Source organism: Ambystoma mexicanum, chromosome 4p (genome assembly GCF_040938575.1).
Source record: "Ambystoma mexicanum isolate Mex_15411 chromosome 4p, UKY_AmexF1_1, whole genome shotgun sequence".
NCBI classification, from domain to species: domain Eukaryota; kingdom Metazoa; phylum Chordata; class Amphibia; order Caudata; family Ambystomatidae; genus Ambystoma; species Ambystoma mexicanum.
Genome location: NC_090927.1, coordinates 783894812 through 783911171, shown reverse-complemented (window position 1 = coordinate 783911171; position 16360 = coordinate 783894812). Strand labels below are relative to the sequence as shown.

At 55.0% G+C, this 16360-nt stretch overlaps 14 non-coding genes and 1 pseudogene across 14 annotated transcripts; all 15 read right to left on the bottom strand.

The window, feature by feature from the left end:
* Positions 1-437: 437 nt before the first annotated feature.
* On the bottom strand, positions 438-628 carry LOC138460025 (U2 spliceosomal RNA). The gene has a single exon (XR_011262794.1). It is a non-coding gene; the product is annotated as a U2 spliceosomal RNA (small nuclear RNA).
* Positions 629-1253: 625 nt separating this feature from the next.
* LOC138460024 (U2 spliceosomal RNA) lies at positions 1254-1444 on the bottom strand. The gene has a single exon (XR_011262793.1). It is a non-coding gene; the product is annotated as a U2 spliceosomal RNA (small nuclear RNA).
* A 633-nt stretch (positions 1445-2077) lies between these two features.
* LOC138460023 (U2 spliceosomal RNA) lies at positions 2078-2268 on the bottom strand. Its single transcript, XR_011262792.1, has one exon. It is a non-coding gene; the product is annotated as a U2 spliceosomal RNA (small nuclear RNA).
* A 628-nt stretch (positions 2269-2896) lies between these two features.
* LOC138460022 (U2 spliceosomal RNA) lies at positions 2897-3087 on the bottom strand. Its single transcript, XR_011262791.1, has one exon. It is a non-coding gene; the product is annotated as a U2 spliceosomal RNA (small nuclear RNA).
* A 633-nt stretch (positions 3088-3720) lies between these two features.
* LOC138460021 (U2 spliceosomal RNA) lies at positions 3721-3911 on the bottom strand. Its single transcript, XR_011262790.1, has one exon. It is a non-coding gene; the product is annotated as a U2 spliceosomal RNA (small nuclear RNA).
* Positions 3912-4534: 623 nt separating this feature from the next.
* LOC138460020 (U2 spliceosomal RNA) lies at positions 4535-4725 on the bottom strand. Its single transcript, XR_011262789.1, has one exon. It is a non-coding gene; the product is annotated as a U2 spliceosomal RNA (small nuclear RNA).
* A 635-nt stretch (positions 4726-5360) lies between these two features.
* LOC138460019 (U2 spliceosomal RNA) lies at positions 5361-5551 on the bottom strand. Its single transcript, XR_011262787.1, has one exon. It is a non-coding gene; the product is annotated as a U2 spliceosomal RNA (small nuclear RNA).
* Positions 5552-6184: 633 nt separating this feature from the next.
* LOC138460017 (U2 spliceosomal RNA) lies at positions 6185-6375 on the bottom strand. The gene has a single exon (XR_011262785.1). It is a non-coding gene; the product is annotated as a U2 spliceosomal RNA (small nuclear RNA).
* Positions 6376-7012: 637 nt separating this feature from the next.
* LOC138460016 (U2 spliceosomal RNA) lies at positions 7013-7203 on the bottom strand. The gene has a single exon (XR_011262784.1). It is a non-coding gene; the product is annotated as a U2 spliceosomal RNA (small nuclear RNA).
* A 637-nt stretch (positions 7204-7840) lies between these two features.
* On the bottom strand, positions 7841-8031 carry LOC138460014 (U2 spliceosomal RNA). Its single transcript, XR_011262783.1, has one exon. It is a non-coding gene; the product is annotated as a U2 spliceosomal RNA (small nuclear RNA).
* A 637-nt stretch (positions 8032-8668) lies between these two features.
* On the bottom strand, positions 8669-8859 carry LOC138460013 (U2 spliceosomal RNA). The gene has a single exon (XR_011262782.1). It is a non-coding gene; the product is annotated as a U2 spliceosomal RNA (small nuclear RNA).
* A 620-nt stretch (positions 8860-9479) lies between these two features.
* LOC138460350 (U2 spliceosomal RNA) lies at positions 9480-9667 on the bottom strand. The gene has a single exon (XR_011263118.1). It is a non-coding gene; the product is annotated as a U2 spliceosomal RNA (small nuclear RNA).
* Positions 9668-10287: 620 nt separating this feature from the next.
* LOC138460012 (U2 spliceosomal RNA) lies at positions 10288-10478 on the bottom strand. Its single transcript, XR_011262781.1, has one exon. It is a non-coding gene; the product is annotated as a U2 spliceosomal RNA (small nuclear RNA).
* Positions 10479-11103: 625 nt separating this feature from the next.
* LOC138460011 (U2 spliceosomal RNA) lies at positions 11104-11294 on the bottom strand. The gene has a single exon (XR_011262780.1). It is a non-coding gene; the product is annotated as a U2 spliceosomal RNA (small nuclear RNA).
* Positions 11295-11911: 617 nt separating this feature from the next.
* On the bottom strand, positions 11912-12092 carry LOC138460359 (U2 spliceosomal RNA; annotated as a pseudogene).
* Positions 12093-16360: the final 4268 nt, after the last annotated feature.

The window sequence follows — 16360 nt, the reverse complement described above, 5'->3', positions numbered from 1 at the left end:
AGTCACCCCGAGCTGCCCGGGGGGCAGGCTCCTCCGAGCGCCCACCTTAGATAAGGCTTGGCCGTTCGTGGCCGTTCGGGGCCGGCAGGGGCGAGGAAGGAAGGAAGGAAGGAAGCAGGGCAAGGACAGTGTCCCCCATGCTCTCCTCCTCCTCCGGCTGGCTGGCTGGCTGGCTGGCTGGCTGGCTGGCTGGCTGGCTGGCGGCCTCCCCTGAAAAAGGAGCCAAACGGCAGACTTTTTTCCTTCCGACAACTTGCTCCAAGACACGGAATGTTCAACAGGACATCTAAACAAAAAAGAAGGAAGAAAGGGAAAAAAAAAAATAAATAAATAAAAAAAATAATTTGCATAAGTACAGATATATTTTGCCGTGTGTGCTCTTCTTTTTCAAGAATCGCCCAAGTCTTTCTTTTTGACAGCTTTGTTTTCCCCGAGTGGGGAAGTGCACCAGTCCTGGAGGTACTGCAATACCAGGTTGATGCGTGGAGTGGACAGAGCAAGCTCCCATTCCATCTCCCTGTTCCAAAAATCAATTTAATATATGGTCCCCAGATAGAGGACGTATCAGATATTAAACTGATAAGAACAGATACTACACTTGATCTTAGCCAAAAGGCCGAGAAGCGATGCCCCGAAAGGGTCCGTCGGAAAGAGCGCTGCTCGGCAGCTCCCCCGCTGACTCGGAGTCGCCCTCTGCCGTAGACTCCCAGGCACCTCGGAGGCGGCCGGGCCTAGCGTGCGTTTGCATGAAAGACCAGCAGCCCCGGGTCCGTTTTTGCATGGCTCCGCCCCCACATCTCCAGCAGCCTCGCTGCCAGGGCCCAAAGTCACCCCGAGCTGCCCGGGGGGCAGGCTCCTCCGAGCGCCCACCTTAGATAAGGCTTGGCCGTTCGTGGCCGTTCGGGGCCGGCAGGGGCGAGGAAGGAAGGAAGGAAGGAAGCAGGGCAAGGACAGTGTCCCCCATGCTCTCCTCCTCCTCCGGCTGGCTGGCTGGCTGGCTGGCTGGCTGGCTGGCTGGCGGCTCCCCTGAAAAAGGAGCCAAACGGCAGACTTTTTTCCTTCCGACAACTTGCTCCAAGACACGGAATGTTCAACAGGACATCTAAACAAAAAAGAAGGAAGAAAGGGAAAAAAAAAAATAAATAAATAAAAAAAATAATTTGCATAAGTACAGATATATTTTGCCGTGTGTGCTCTTCTTTTTCAAGAATCGCCCAAGTCTTTCTTTTTGACAGCTTTGTTTTCCCCGAGTGGGGAAGTGCACCAGTCCTGGAGGTACTGCAATACCAGGTTGATGCGTGGAGTGGACAGAGCAAGCTCCCATTCCATCTCCCTGTTCCAAAAATCAATTTAATATATGGTCCCCAGATAGAGGACGTATCAGATATTAAACTGATAAGAACAGATACTACACTTGATCTTAGCCAAAAGGCCGAGAAGCGATGCCCCGAAAGGGTCCGTCGGAAAGAGCGCTGCTCGGCAGCTCCCCCGCTGACTCGGAGTCGCCCTCTGCCGTAGACTCCCAGGCACCTCGGAGGCGGCCGGGCCTAGCGTGCGTTTGCATGAAAGACCAGCAGCCCCGGGTCCGTTTTTGCATGGCTCCGCCCCCACATCTCCAGCAGCCTCGCTGCCAGGGCCCAAAGTCACCCCGAGCTGCCCGGGGGGCAGGCTCCTCCGAGCGCCCACCTTAGATAAGGCTTGGCCGTTCGTGGCCGTTCGGGGCCGGCAGGGGCGAGGAAGGAAGGAAGGAAGGAAGCAGGGCAAGGACAGTGTCCCCCATGCTCTCCTCCTCCTCCGGCTGGCTGGCTGGCTGGCTGGCTGGCTGGCTGGCTGGCTGGCTGGCGGCTCCCCTGAAAAAGGAGCCAAACGGCAGACTTTTTTCCTTCCGACAACTTGCTCCAAGACACGGAATGTTCAACAGGACATCTAAACAAAAAAGAAGGAAGAAAGGGAAAAAAAAAAATAAATAAATAAAAAAAATAATTTGCATAAGTACAGATATATTTTGCCGTGTGTGCTCTTCTTTTTCAAGAATCGCCCAAGTCTTTCTTTTTGACAGCTTTGTTTTCCCCGAGTGGGGAAGTGCACCAGTCCTGGAGGTACTGCAATACCAGGTTGATGCGTGGAGTGGACAGAGCAAGCTCCCATTCCATCTCCCTGTTCCAAAAATCAATTTAATATATGGTCCCCAGATAGAGGACGTATCAGATATTAAACTGATAAGAACAGATACTACACTTGATCTTAGCCAAAAGGCCGAGAAGCGATGCCCCGAAAGGGTCCGTCGGAAAGAGCGCTGCTCGGCAGCTCCCCCGCTGACTCGGAGTCGCCCTCTGCCGTAGACTCCCAGGCACCTCGGAGGCGGCCGGGCCTAGCGTGCGTTTGCATGAAAGACCAGCAGCCCCGGGTCCGTTTTTGCATGGCTCCGCCCCCACATCTCCAGCAGCCTCGCTGCCAGGGCCCAAAGTCACCCCGAGCTGCCCGGGGGGCAGGCTCCTCCGAGCGCCCACCTTAGATAAGGCTTGGCCGTTCGTGGCCGTTCGGGGCCGGCAGGGGCGAGGAAGGAAGGAGGAAGGAAGGAAGCAGGGCAAGGACAGTGTCCCCCATGCTCTCCTCCTCCTCCGGCTGGCTGGCTGGCTGGCTGGCTGGCTGGCTGGCTGGCGGCTCCCCTGAAAAAGGAGCCAAACGGCAGACTTTTTTCCTTCCGACAACTTGCTCCAAGACACGGAATGTTCAACAGGACATCTAAACAAAAAAGAAGGAAGAAAGGGAAAAAAAAAAATAAATAAATAAAAAAAATAATTTGCATAAGTACAGATATATTTTGCCGTGTGTGCTCTTCTTTTTCAAGAATCGCCCAAGTCTTTCTTTTTGACAGCTTTGTTTTCCCCGAGTGGGGAAGTGCACCAGTCCTGGAGGTACTGCAATACCAGGTTGATGCGTGGAGTGGACAGAGCAAGCTCCCATTCCATCTCCCTGTTCCAAAAATCAATTTAATATATGGTCCCCAGATAGAGGACGTATCAGATATTAAACTGATAAGAACAGATACTACACTTGATCTTAGCCAAAAGGCCGAGAAGCGATGCCCCGAAAGGGTCCGTCGGAAAGAGCGCTGCTCGGCAGCTCCCCCGCTGACTCGGAGTCGCCCTCTGCCGTAGACTCCCAGGCACCTCGGAGGCGGCCGGGCCTAGCGTGCGTTTGCATGAAAGACCAGCAGCCCCGGGTCCGTTTTTGCATGGCTCCGCCCCCACATCTCCAGCAGCCTCGCTGCCAGGGCCCAAAGTCACCCCGAGCTGCCCGGGGGGCAGGCTCCTCCGAGCGCCCACCTTAGATAAGGCTTGGCCGTTCGTGGCCGTTCGGGGCCGGCAGGGGCGAGGAAGGAAGGAAGGAAGGAAGCAGGGCAAGGACAGTGTCCCCCATGCTCTCCTCCTCCTCCGGCTGGCTGGCTGGCTGGCTGGCTGGCTGGCTGGCTGGCTGGCTGGCGGCTCCCCTGAAAAAGGAGCCAAACGGCAGACTTTTTTCCTTCCGACAACTTGCTCCAAGACACGGAATGTTCAACAGGACATCTAAACAAAAAAGAAGGAAGAAAGGGAAAAAAAAAAATAAATAAATAAAAAAAATAATTTGCATAAGTACAGATATATTTTGCCGTGTGTGCTCTTCTTTTTCAAGAATCGCCCAAGTCTTTCTTTTTGACAGCTTTGTTTTCCCCGAGTGGGGAAGTGCACCAGTCCTGGAGGTACTGCAATACCAGGTTGATGCGTGGAGTGGACAGAGCAAGCTCCCATTCCATCTCCCTGTTCCAAAAATCAATTTAATATATGGTCCCCAGATAGAGGACGTATCAGATATTAAACTGATAAGAACAGATACTACACTTGATCTTAGCCAAAAGGCCGAGAAGCGATGCCCCGAAAGGGTCCGTCGGAAAGAGCGCTGCTCGGCAGCTCCCCCGCTGACTCGGAGTCGCCCTCTGCCGTAGACTCCCAGGCACCTCGGAGGCGGCCGGGCCTAGCGTGCGTTTGCATGAAAGACCAGCAGCCCCGGGTCCGTTTTTGCATGGCTCCGCCCCCACATCTCCAGCAGCCTCGCTGCCAGGGCCCAAAGTCACCCCGAGCTGCCCGGGGGGCAGGCTCCTCCGAGCGCCCACCTTAGATAAGGCTTGGCCGTTCGTGGCCGTTCGGGGCCGGCAGGGGCGAGGAAGGAAGGAAGGAAGGAAGCAGGGCAAGGACAGTGTCCCCCATGCTCTCCTCCTCCTCCGGCTGGCTGGCTGGCTGGCTGGCTGGCTGGCTGGCTGGCTGGCTGGCTGGCGGCTCCCCTGAAAAAGGAGCCAAACGGCAGACTTTTTTCCTTCCGACAACTTGCTGTTCAACAGGACATCTAAACAAAAAAGAAGGAAGAAAGGGAAAAAAAAAAATAAATAAATAAAAAAAATAATTTGCATAAGTACAGATATATTTTGCCGTGTGTGCTCTTCTTTTTCAAGAATCGCCCAAGTCTTTCTTTTTGACAGCTTTGTTTTCCCCGAGTGGGGAAGTGCACCAGTCCTGGAGGTACTGCAATACCAGGTTGATGCGTGGAGTGGACAGAGCAAGCTCCCATTCCATCTCCCTGTTCCAAAAATCAATTTAATATATGGTCCCCAGATAGAGGACGTATCAGATATTAAACTGATAAGAACAGATACTACACTTGATCTTAGCCAAAAGGCCGAGAAGCGATGCCCCGAAAGGGTCCGTCGGAAAGAGCGCTGCTCGGCAGCTCCCCCGCTGACTCGGAGTCGCCCTCTGCCGTAGACTCCCAGGCACCTCGGAGGCGGCCGGGCCTAGCGTGCGTTTGCATGAAAGACCAGCAGCCCCGGGTCCGTTTTTGCATGGCTCCGCCCCCACATCTCCAGCAGCCTCGCTGCCAGGGCCCAAAGTCACCCCGAGCTGCCCGGGGGGCAGGCTCCTCCGAGCGCCCACCTTAGATAAGGCTTGGCCGTTCGTGGCCGTTCGGGGCCGGCAGGGGCGAGGAAGGAAGGAAGGAAGGAAGCAGGGCAAGGACAGTGTCCCCCATGCTCTCCTCCTCCTCGCTGGCTGGCTGGCTGGCTGGCTGGCTGGCTGGCTGGCTGGCTGGCTGGCGGCTCCCCTGAAAAAGGAGCCAAACGGCAGACTTTTTTCCTTCCGACAACTTGCTCCAAGACACGGAATGTTCAACAGGACATCTAAACAAAAAAGAAGGAAGAAAGGGAAAAAAAAAAATAAATAAATAAAAAAAATAATTTGCATAAGTACAGATATATTTTGCCGTGTGTGCTCTTCTTTTTCAAGAATCGCCCAAGTCTTTCTTTTTGACAGCTTTGTTTTCCCCGAGTGGGGAAGTGCACCAGTCCTGGAGGTACTGCAATACCAGGTTGATGCGTGGAGTGGACAGAGCAAGCTCCCATTCCATCTCCCTGTTCCAAAAATCAATTTAATATATGGTCCCCAGATAGAGGACGTATCAGATATTAAACTGATAAGAACAGATACTACACTTGATCTTAGCCAAAAGGCCGAGAAGCGATGCCCCGAAAGGGTCCGTCGGAAAGAGCGCTGCTCGGCAGCTCCCCCGCTGACTCGGAGTCGCCCTCTGCCGTAGACTCCCAGGCACCTCGGAGGCGGCCGGGCCTAGCGTGCGTTTGCATGAAAGACCAGCAGCCCCGGGTCCGTTTTTGCATGGCTCCGCCCCCACATCTCCAGCAGCCTCGCTGCCAGGGCCCAAAGTCACCCCGAGCTGCCCGGGGGGCAGGCTCCTCCGAGCGCCCACCTTAGATAAGGCTTGGCCGTTCGTGGCCGTTCGGGGCCGGCAGGGGCGAGGAAGGAAGGAAGGAAGGAAGCAGGGCAAGGACAGTGTCCCCCATGCTCTCCTCCTCCTCCGGCTGGCTGGCTGGCTGGCTGGCTGGCTGGCTGGCTGGCTGGCTGGCGGCTCCCCTGAAAAAGGAGCCAAACGGCAGACTTTTTTCCTTCCGACAACTTGCTCCAAGACACGGAATGTTCAACAGGACATCTAAACAAAAAAGAAGGAAGAAAGGGAAAAAAAAAAATAAATAAATAAAAAAAATAATTTGCATAAGTACAGATATATTTTGCCGTGTGTGCTCTTCTTTTTCAAGAATCGCCCAAGTCTTTCTTTTTGACAGCTTTGTTTTCCCCGAGTGGGGAAGTGCACCAGTCCTGGAGGTACTGCAATACCAGGTTGATGCGTGGAGTGGACAGAGCAAGCTCCCATTCCATCTCCCTGTTCCAAAAATCAATTTAATATATGGTCCCCAGATAGAGGACGTATCAGATATTAAACTGATAAGAACAGATACTACACTTGATCTTAGCCAAAAGGCCGAGAAGCGATGCCCCGAAAGGGTCCGTCGGAAAGAGCGCTGCTCGGCAGCTCCCCCGCTGACTCGGAGTCGCCCTCTGCCGTAGACTCCCAGGCACCTCGGAGGCGGCCGGGCCTAGCGTGCGTTTGCATGAAAGACCAGCAGCCCCGGGTCCGTTTTTGCATGGCTCCGCCCCCACATCTCCAGCAGCCTCGCTGCCAGGGCCCAAAGTCACCCCGAGCTGCCCGGGGGGCAGGCTCCTCCGAGCGCCCACCTTAGATAAGGCTTGGCCGTTCGTGGCCGTTCGGGGCCGGCAGGGGCGAGGAAGGAAGGAAGGAAGGAAGCAGGGCAAGGACAGTGTCCCCCATGCTCTCCTCCTCCTCCGGCTGGCTGGCTGGCTGGCTGGCTGGCTGGCTGGCTGGCTGGCTGGCTGGCGGCTCCCCTGAAAAAGGAGCCAAACGGCAGACTTTTTTCCTTCCGACAACTTGCTCCAAGACACGGAATGTTCAACAGGACATCTAAACAAAAAAGAAGGAAGAAAGGGAAAAAAAAAAATAAATAAATAAAAAAAATAATTTGCATAAGTACAGATATATTTTGCCGTGTGTGCTCTTCTTTTTCAAGAATCGCCCAAGTCTTTCTTTTTGACAGCTTTGTTTTCCCCGAGTGGGGAAGTGCACCAGTCCTGGAGGTACTGCAATACCAGGTTGATGCGTGGAGTGGACAGAGCAAGCTCCCATTCCATCTCCCTGTTCCAAAAATCAATTTAATATATGGTCCCCAGATAGAGGACGTATCAGATATTAAACTGATAAGAACAGATACTACACTTGATCTTAGCCAAAAGGCCGAGAAGCGATGCCCCGAAAGGGTCCGTCGGAAAGAGCGCTGCTCGGCAGCTCCCCCGCTGACTCGGAGTCGCCCTCTGCCGTAGACTCCCAGGCACCTCGGAGGCGGCCGGGCCTAGCGTGCGTTTGCATGAAAGACCAGCAGCCCCGGGTCCGTTTTTGCATGGCTCCGCCCCCACATCTCCAGCAGCCTCGCTGCCAGGGCCCAAAGTCACCCCGAGCTGCCCGGGGGGCAGGCTCCTCCGAGCGCCCACCTTAGATAAGGCTTGGCCGTTCGTGGCCGTTCGGGGCCGGCAGGGGCGAGGAAGGAAGGAAGGAAGGAAGCAGGGCAAGGACAGTGTCCCCCATGCTCTCCTCCTCCTCCGGCTGGCTGGCTGGCTGGCTGGCTGGCTGGCTGGCTGGCTGGCTGGCTGGCGGCTCCCCTGAAAAAGGAGCCAAACGGCAGACTTTTTTCCTTCCGACAACTTGCTCCAAGACACGGAATGTTCAACAGGACATCTAAACAAAAAAGAAGGAAGAAAGGGAAAAAAAAAAATAAATAAATAAAAAAAATAATTTGCATAAGTACAGATATATTTTGCCGTGTGTGCTCTTCTTTTTCAAGAATCGCCCAAGTCTTTCTTTTTGACAGCTTTGTTTTCCCCGAGTGGGGAAGTGCACCAGTCCTGGAGGTACTGCAATACCAGGTTGATGCGTGGAGTGGACAGAGCAAGCTCCCATTCCATCTCCCTGTTCCAAAAATCAATTTAATATATGGTCCCCAGATAGAGGACGTATCAGATATTAAACTGATAAGAACAGATACTACACTTGATCTTAGCCAAAAGGCCGAGAAGCGATGCCCCGAAAGGGTCCGTCGGAAAGAGCGCTGCTCGGCAGCTCCCCCGCTGACTCGGAGTCGCCCTCTGCCGTAGACTCCCAGGCACCTCGGAGGCGGCCGGGCCTAGCGTGCGTTTGCATGAAAGACCAGCAGCCCCGGGTCCGTTTTTGCATGGCTCCGCCCCCACATCTCCAGCAGCCTCGCTGCCAGGGCCCAAAGTCACCCCGAGCTGCCCGGGGGGCAGGCTCCTCCGAGCGCCCACCTTAGATAAGGCTTGGCCGTTCGTGGCCGTTCGGGGCCGGCAGGGGCGAGGAAGGAAGGAAGGAAGGAAGCAGGGCAAGGACAGTGTCCCCCATGCTCTCCTCCTCCTCCGGCTGGCTGGCTGGCTGGCTGGCTGGCTGGCTGGCTGGCTGGCTGGCTGGCGGCTCCCCTGAAAAAGGAGCCAAACGGCAGACTTTTTTCCTTCCGACAACTTGCTCCAAGACACGGAATGTTCAACAGGACATCTAAACAAAAAAGAAGGAAGAAAGGGAAAAAAAAAAATAAATAAATAAAAAAAATAATTTGCATAAGTACAGATATATTTTGCCGTGTGTGCTCTTCTTTTTCAAGAATCGCCCAAGTCTTTCTTTTTGACAGCTTTGTTTTCCCCGAGTGGGGAAGTGCACCAGTCCTGGAGGTACTGCAATACCAGGTTGATGCGTGGAGTGGACAGAGCAAGCTCCCATTCCATCTCCCTGTTCCAAAAATCAATTTAATATATGGTCCCCAGATAGAGGACGTATCAGATATTAAACTGATAAGAACAGATACTACACTTGATCTTAGCCAAAAGGCCGAGAAGCGATGCCCCGAAAGGGTCCGTCGGAAAGAGCGCTGCTCGGCAGCTCCCCCGCTGACTCGGAGTCGCCCTCTGCCGTAGACTCCCAGGCACCTCGGAGGCGGCCGGGCCTAGCGTGCGTTTGCATGAAAGACCAGCAGCCCCGGGTCCGTTTTTGCATGGCTCCGCCCCCACATCTCCAGCAGCCTCGCTGCCAGGGCCCAAAGTCACCCCGAGCTGCCCGGGGGGCAGGCTCCTCCGAGCGCCCACCTTAGATAAGGCTTGGCCGTTCGTGGCCGTTCGGGGCCGGCAGGGGCGAGGAAGGAAGGAAGGAAGGAAGCAGGGCAAGGACAGTGTCCCCCATGCTCTCCTCCTCCTCCGGCTGGCTGGCTGGCTGGCTGGCTGGCTGGCTGGCTGGCTGGCTGGCTGGCGGCTCCCCTGAAAAAGGAGCCAAACGGCAGACTTTTTTCCTTCCGACAACTTGCTCCAAGACACGGAATGTTCAACAGGACATCTAAACAAAAAAGAAGGAAGAAAGGGAAAAAAAAAAATAAATAAATAAAAAAAATAATTTGCATAAGTACAGATATATTTTGCCGTGTGTGCTCTTCTTTTTCAAGAATCGCCCAAGTCTTTCTTTTTGACAGCTTTGTTTTCCCCGAGTGGGGAAGTGCAATACCAGGTTGATGCGTGGAGTGGACAGAGCAAGCTCCCATTCCATCTCCCTGTTCCAAAAATCAATTTAATATATGGTCCCCAGATAGAGGACGTATCAGATATTAAACTGATAAGAACAGATACTACACTTGATCTTAGCCAAAAGGCCGAGAAGCGATGCCCCGAAAGGGTCCGTCGGAAAGAGCGCTGCTCGGCAGCTCCCCCGCTGACTCGGAGTCGCCCTCTGCCGTAGACTCCCAGGCACCTCGGAGGCGGCCGGGCCTAGCGTGCGTTTGCATGAAAGACCAGCAGCCCCGGGTCCGTTTTTGCATGGCTCCGCCCCCACATCTCCAGCAGCCTCGCTGCCAGGGCCCAAAGTCACCCCGAGCTGCCCGGGGGGCAGGCTCCTCCGAGCGCCCACCTTAGATAAGGCTTGGCCGTTCGTGGCCGTTCGGGGCCGGCAGGGGCGAGGAAGGAAGGAAGGAAGGAAGCAGGGCAAGGACAGTGTCCCCCATGTCTCCTCCTCCTCCGGCTGGCTGGCTGGCTGGCTGGCTGGCTGGCTGGCGGCTCCCCTGAAAAAGGAGCCAAACGGCAGACTTTTTTCCTTCCGACAACTTGCTCCAAGACACGGAATGTTCAACAGGACATCTAAACAAAAAAGAAGGAAGAAAGGGAAAAAAAAAAATAAATAAATAAAAAAAATAATTTGCATAAGTACAGATATATTTTGCCGTGTGTGCTCTTCTTTTTCAAGAATCGCCCAAGTCTTTCTTTTTGACAGCTTTGTTTTCCCCGAGTGGGGAAGTGCACCAGTCCTGGAGGTACTGCAATACCAGGTTGATGCGTGGAGTGGACAGAGCAAGCTCCCATTCCATCTCCCTGTTCCAAAAATCAATTTAATATATGGTCCCCAGATAGAGGACGTATCAGATATTAAACTGATAAGAACAGATACTACACTTGATCTTAGCCAAAAGGCCGAGAAGCGATGCCCCGAAAGGGTCCGTCGGAAAGAGCGCTGCTCGGCAGCTCCCCCGCTGACTCGGAGTCGCCCTCTGCCGTAGACTCCCAGGCACCTCGGAGGCGGCCGGGCCTAGCGTGCGTTTGCATGAAAGACCAGCAGCCCCGGGTCCGTTTTTGCATGGCTCCGCCCCCACATCTCCAGCAGCCTCGCTGCCAGGGCCCAAAGTCACCCCGAGCTGCCCGGGGGGCAGGCTCCTCCGAGCGCCCACCTTAGATAAGGCTTGGCCGTTCGTGGCCGTTCGGGGCCGGCAGGGGCGAGGAAGGAAGGAAGGAAGGAAGCAGGGCAAGGACAGTGTCCCCCATGCTCTCCTCCTCCTCCGGCTGGCTGGCTGGCTGGCTGGCTGGCTGGCTGGCTGGCGGCTCCCCTGAAAAAGGAGCCAAACGGCAGACTTTTTTCCTTCCGACAACTTGCTCCAAGACACGGAATGTTCAACAGGACATCTAAACAAAAAAGAAGGAAGAAAGGGAAAAAAAAAAATAAATAAATAAAAAAAATAATTTGCATAAGTACAGATATATTTTGCCGTGTGTGCTCTTCTTTTTCAAGAATCGCCCAAGTCTTTCTTTTTGACAGCTTTGTTTTCCCCGAGTGGGGAAGTGCACCAGTCCTGGAGGTACTGCAATACCAGGTTGATGCGTGGAGTGGACAGAGCAAGCTCCCATTCCATCTCCCTGTTCCAAAAATCAATTTAATATATGGTCCCCAGATAGAGGACGTATCAGATATTAAACTGATAAGAACAGATACTACACTTGATCTTAGCCAAAAGGCCGAGAAGCGATGCCCCGAAAGGGTCCGTCGGAAAGAGCGCTGCTCGGCAGCTCCCCCGCTGACTCGGAGTCGCCCTCTGCCGTAGACTCCCAGGCACCTCGGAGGCGGCCGGGCCTAGCGTGCGTTTGCATGAAAGACCAGCAGCCCCGGGTCCGTTTTTGCATGGCTCCGCCCCCACATCTCCAGCAGCCTCGCTGCCAGGGCCCAAAGTCACCCCGAGCTGCCCGGGGGGCAGGCTCCTCCGAGCGCCCACCTTAGATAAGGCTTGGCCGTTCGTGGCCGTTCGGGGCCGGCAGGGGCGAGGAAGGAAGGAAGGAAGGAAGCAGGGCAAGGACAGTGTCCCCCATGTCCCCTCCTCCGGCTGGCTGGCTGGCTGGCTGGCTGGCTGGCTGGCGGCTCCCCTGAAAAAGGAGCCAAACGGCAGACTTTTTTCCTTCCGACAACTTGCTCCAAGACACGGAATGTTCAACAGGACATCTAAACAAAAAAGAAGGAAGAAAGGGAAAAAAAAAAATAAATAAATAAAAAAAATAATTTGCATAAGTACAGATATATTTTGCCGTGTGTGCTCTTCTTTTTCAAGAATCGCCCAAGTCTTTCTTTTTGACAGCTTTGTTTTCCCCGAGTGGGGAAGTGCACCAGTCCTGGAGGTACTGCAATACCAGGTTGATGCGTGGAGTGGACAGAGCAAGCTCCCATTCCATCTCCCTGTTCCAAAAATCAATTTAATATATGGTCCCCAGATAGAGGACGTATCAGATATTAAACTGATAAGAACAGATTTTTTTTTTTTTTTTTTTGAACGGTCTCCACATCTCCCCTTACAACCGTCCCATTCCTCCAGCAAGGTAGGGTGTACTACATTGCGACTATATGCCAATTAGTTTTCCAATTAAAGGTTCTCACGGGTTATCCGTATATTGGTTTAGGAGCTATCGAAAAGGGAGGCTTCGAGCACGGTCTCCCTAGACGCTTGTGCCCGAGCCTGACTTTGTCGACTTTTTTCCTCTGGAAAGGAAACAGGTCATGTTAAGTTATGTTGTACATTACTTACGTATCCTCGTCATGCCGCCTCGCGTGCGGCCAACGATTCCTTCGTTCTCTCCACTCAGAGGTGGGTCCTGTTTGAGAAAAAGCACAAGAACATGTTGTGTAAATGTACATTTACTCACTCTCTGTCGTCGTCGTCGTCCTCTGGCCCGTCGATGATTGCGTAGTCTCTCAGGAGGCTGTGGATCATCCGGCGGCAGGATTCCGTCGTCATCTCTTTCTTCCCTACCACCAGGCGGTTTCTGGAAAATAGGAGCACATCTTTTACGCAGCACAGGATTCTCCAGCAGGCCTGGGTGTCTTCCTGTGCGTGGGTCCCCGGGAACAAACCGTACATCAATGCGTCGGCATTGATGTTTGCTGACGGGATCTTGCCCCCTAGTTCCGTGGCCAAGTCCCGCATCAGGTTGCGTGCGTAGGGGCAATCCCAGAGGAGGTGGTACTCTGTCTCGTCCGCCGTGCAGCCCCGGGGGCAGTTTTTGAAGCGGTTGAGACCCCTGGCGTGCATGAACGCTCGCACCGGTAGACCTCCCTGGATGGCCATCCAGGCTACGTCTTTGTGCTTGTTCGTGAGCCGTTTCGATGCCACATTGCCCCATACGCGCTCTGCGGCCTCTGATGATAGGGTCCTCATCTGCTCGCAAACGTCCCTGTCACGAATGCTTTTGTGGATGGCCCCATTCTTCCACTGGTTCGGCGCCGCCGCCTCCAGCTGGAATTCTCGTACAAAACGCTCCGCCTCAGCGTAGTACCAGGGGGCTGTCCAGTTGTATGGGATCCTGGCGTCCCACACCACCCATCCCAGCCTCCGCCATACCGGGAGTAGGAAGAAGCGGGCCATCAGGAAACCTACGTGACTTTCATCACTGCTCCTCAGCGTGAGCCTCACGCAGTTGCAGGTGAAGAAGCCTCTCAGCATGGTGGGGATGTCCGGCACCCCCTTCCCGCCTTTGTCGTGTGTCTTGATCATGGTTGCTCTCTTCACCCTATCCATCTTGGAGTTCCAGATGAAGTAGAATACCATCCTCGTGATAGTTTTTGCGGTGGACTTCGGCACCGGCCAGACCTGTGCAAGGTACTGTAGGACCGGGAGCACGTCGTTCGCCAGAGCCAGCGTCTTCCCCTCTATGGTCAGCCTCCGCAGGCTCCATAGCCCTAGTTTTTGTTTGGCTTTCGCCACGCGCTCGTCCCATGACCTTTTCGCGGCCCCCCTCGTAGCCGAACCACACACCCAGGATTTTCATGTGGACCGGTCTGATGGGGAAGGGCAGAGGGTCATACGTTGGGTCCCAGTCTCCGAAGAGCATGGCCTCTGACTTGGTGCAGTTTATCTTGGCCCCTGACGCCTTGCCGAAGTCCTCGCAGGTCCTTACGAGGGCCTTGACCGAGCACCCGTCTGTGCAGAAGACGGTAACGTCGTCCATGTACAGGGAGCACTTCACTTCCTCCTTGCCTTCGCTCCCTGGCACTTTCACCCCTCGTATGTCCTTGTTTTGCCGGATGTGTTCCGCCAGGAGCTCGATGACGCAGACGAACAGCAAGGGTGAGAGTGGGCAGCCCTGTCTGACACCCGACTCCACCGGGAAGGAGTCCGACTTCCACCCGTTTACCATTGCGCTGCTGAAGATGTCTCGGTACATGGTTCGCACCATGTCACAGAAGAAGTCTCCCAGACCCATCGCTCGCAGGGCACGGTCCATGAACTCGTGGGACACTATCGAAAGCCTTTTCCTGATCGAGGCTTACCAGGGCCGCTCGGACCCTGCGGTCCCTGACGTACTCGATCGTGTCTCTGACCAGGGCCAAGCTGTCCGCTATCTGGCGCCCTGGTATCCCGCACGACTGGTCCGGGTGGACTAGCTTCCCGATTACCTTCTTGAGCCGGTTTGCCATCACTTTTGCCAGGATCTTGTAGTCCACGTTTAGGAGCGAGATGGGTCTCCAGTTTTTGAGGTCATCTCTCTCTCCCTTTTGCTTGTACAAGAGGGCAATCGTACCTTCCCTCAGGGTCCGTGGCATGCTGCCCTTCTCCGCCATCTCCTCGTATAGCGCGAGCAAGTCCGGCCCGATCTGGTCCCAGAGTTCGGTGTAGAGTTCCACTGGGAGCCCGTCACAGCCCGGGGTCTTGCCGCGTTTGAAGGAGGTGGCCGCCTGGTGCAGCTCCCCCAGCGTGAAGGGAGCGTTCAGGCCCTCTCTTTCCTCCGGTCCCAGTGTCCTCGAGATCCCAGCCAGAAACTGGTCTGCCTGGGCTCCCTCCGACGCCTTAGGCGAGTAGAGGCTGCTGTAGAAGTCTGTGACGACCTTCATCACCAGCTCTTTCTCGTCTTGGAGGTTTCCCTCTGGGTCCCGTAGTTCCAGTAGGGGTGTGGTAGTGGAGTGTAGCTTCTTGAAGAAAAATGAGTTGCATTTTTCGTCCTTCTCAAGTCGCTCGACCCTGGAACGGAACATGACTTTCCCAGCTTCCGCCTGGAAGTGGTTGTCTAGACCTCTCCTGGTTTCCTCTAGGTCGTCTTGCACGTCCCAGCCTCTGAGCTCGAGGTCGAACAGTCCCTGCAACCGTGATTGCAGGGCCCTGAATGTCCTCTTCTTTTCCCGTGCCGCAGCCCTGCTGACACCCTGGAAGAAGCTCTGGACCTGGGTCTTGACCCACTCCCACCACTCCCCCGTGGATTGAAAGCAGTCCTTCATGCTCCTCCACTCTGCGTATGCTAGCCTGAGGTTTGACTTGGCCTCTTCGCTTTCCAGCAGCGTGCAGTTCAGCTTCCAGGATCCCGGCCGGGAACTTCCCCGAAAGTTCCCCTGTGAAGCTGATTGCTCTGTGGTCGGTGAAGTGTACGGCAACCATGGAGCTTTGAACCGGCTTTACCGTCTGGGAGGTGAAGACGAAGTCGATCCTGGAGCGCACAGAGCCATCGGGTCTACTCCAGGAGTAGTTCCTGGCGTTCGCCCCCATGCCCCCGATGACATCCCTCAGGGAGGACTCCTCGACAATCTCCCGGAGCAGCCGGGACGTTGCGTCCATTCCTGCAGAGCCGGGGCCCGTGCGTCCGCCCTCCTCTATGGTGCAGTTGAAGTCACCCCCCATCAGGATGGTCCTGGAGGTAACGAGCAGCAGTCTCAGGTTTTCGAAGACTTCTAACCGTTCATTCTTGGTCAGGGGGGCATACACATTGATCAGCCGTACGGGTTCTCCTGCCCATGGGCCGTCGACGGACAGCACTCTGCCGTTCACCTGCTCTGTTACTGATTCAGCTGTGAAGTGCCTTCCCCTTACAAGGATGGCCACTCCTGAGGATTTGCAGTCGTTCCCTCCTGACCAGAAAGACGGCCCGTGACTCCACTCCTCCTCGAGTTGTTTGTACGACCGGTCATACGGTATTCCACATTCCTGGGCGAAGCACACATCGCAGTTCTGGGCTGCCAGATAGCTCATTGTGCCTGCCCTTCGGGTCCTGTCCTTCAAGCTTCTGACATTCAAGGTGAGCAGTGATATGGCCATCTTGCAATGCCTAAACTACGGGTTCTGGTTCTCTGAGGGGGTGTTCTTGTTCGGATCTTGGATCAGTCCTGCTCCGAACATCCCTCCCCCTCGAGTTCCATTCCGTCTAAGTCTGAGTCCGTGCCCGGCCCCTCCTTGTCCATTTTCCAGCTGCTCGGCCCCTCCAGGCTTTGCAGCATCTCAATTGTCCTTAGTCTTTGGTGCAGGAGCGCGATCTCGCTGAGGGGTGTGCTGTCGTCGTCCTCCTCCTCGGAGTCCGAGCTGGGGATCACCACCACCTCTTCTCTTGCTCCTGCGTTGTTTGAGGAGGCCTACCCTGGTTTGCAGGGCCATCCTCCTCATGGCCCGGGAGAGTCGCACGGGGCTCTCCTTCCCGCTTTCCTCGTCAGCTTGTTCTGACGCAGCTTCGCGGTCGGACCTGCTTCTGCTCCCGAGTCTGCCAGACCCATCCTTTGCCTGCTTCCCATTCCTGTCCCTCCTTAGCTTGGACTTGCTCTTCCCTTTTGCCCGGGCATTCCCTTGGTCTTC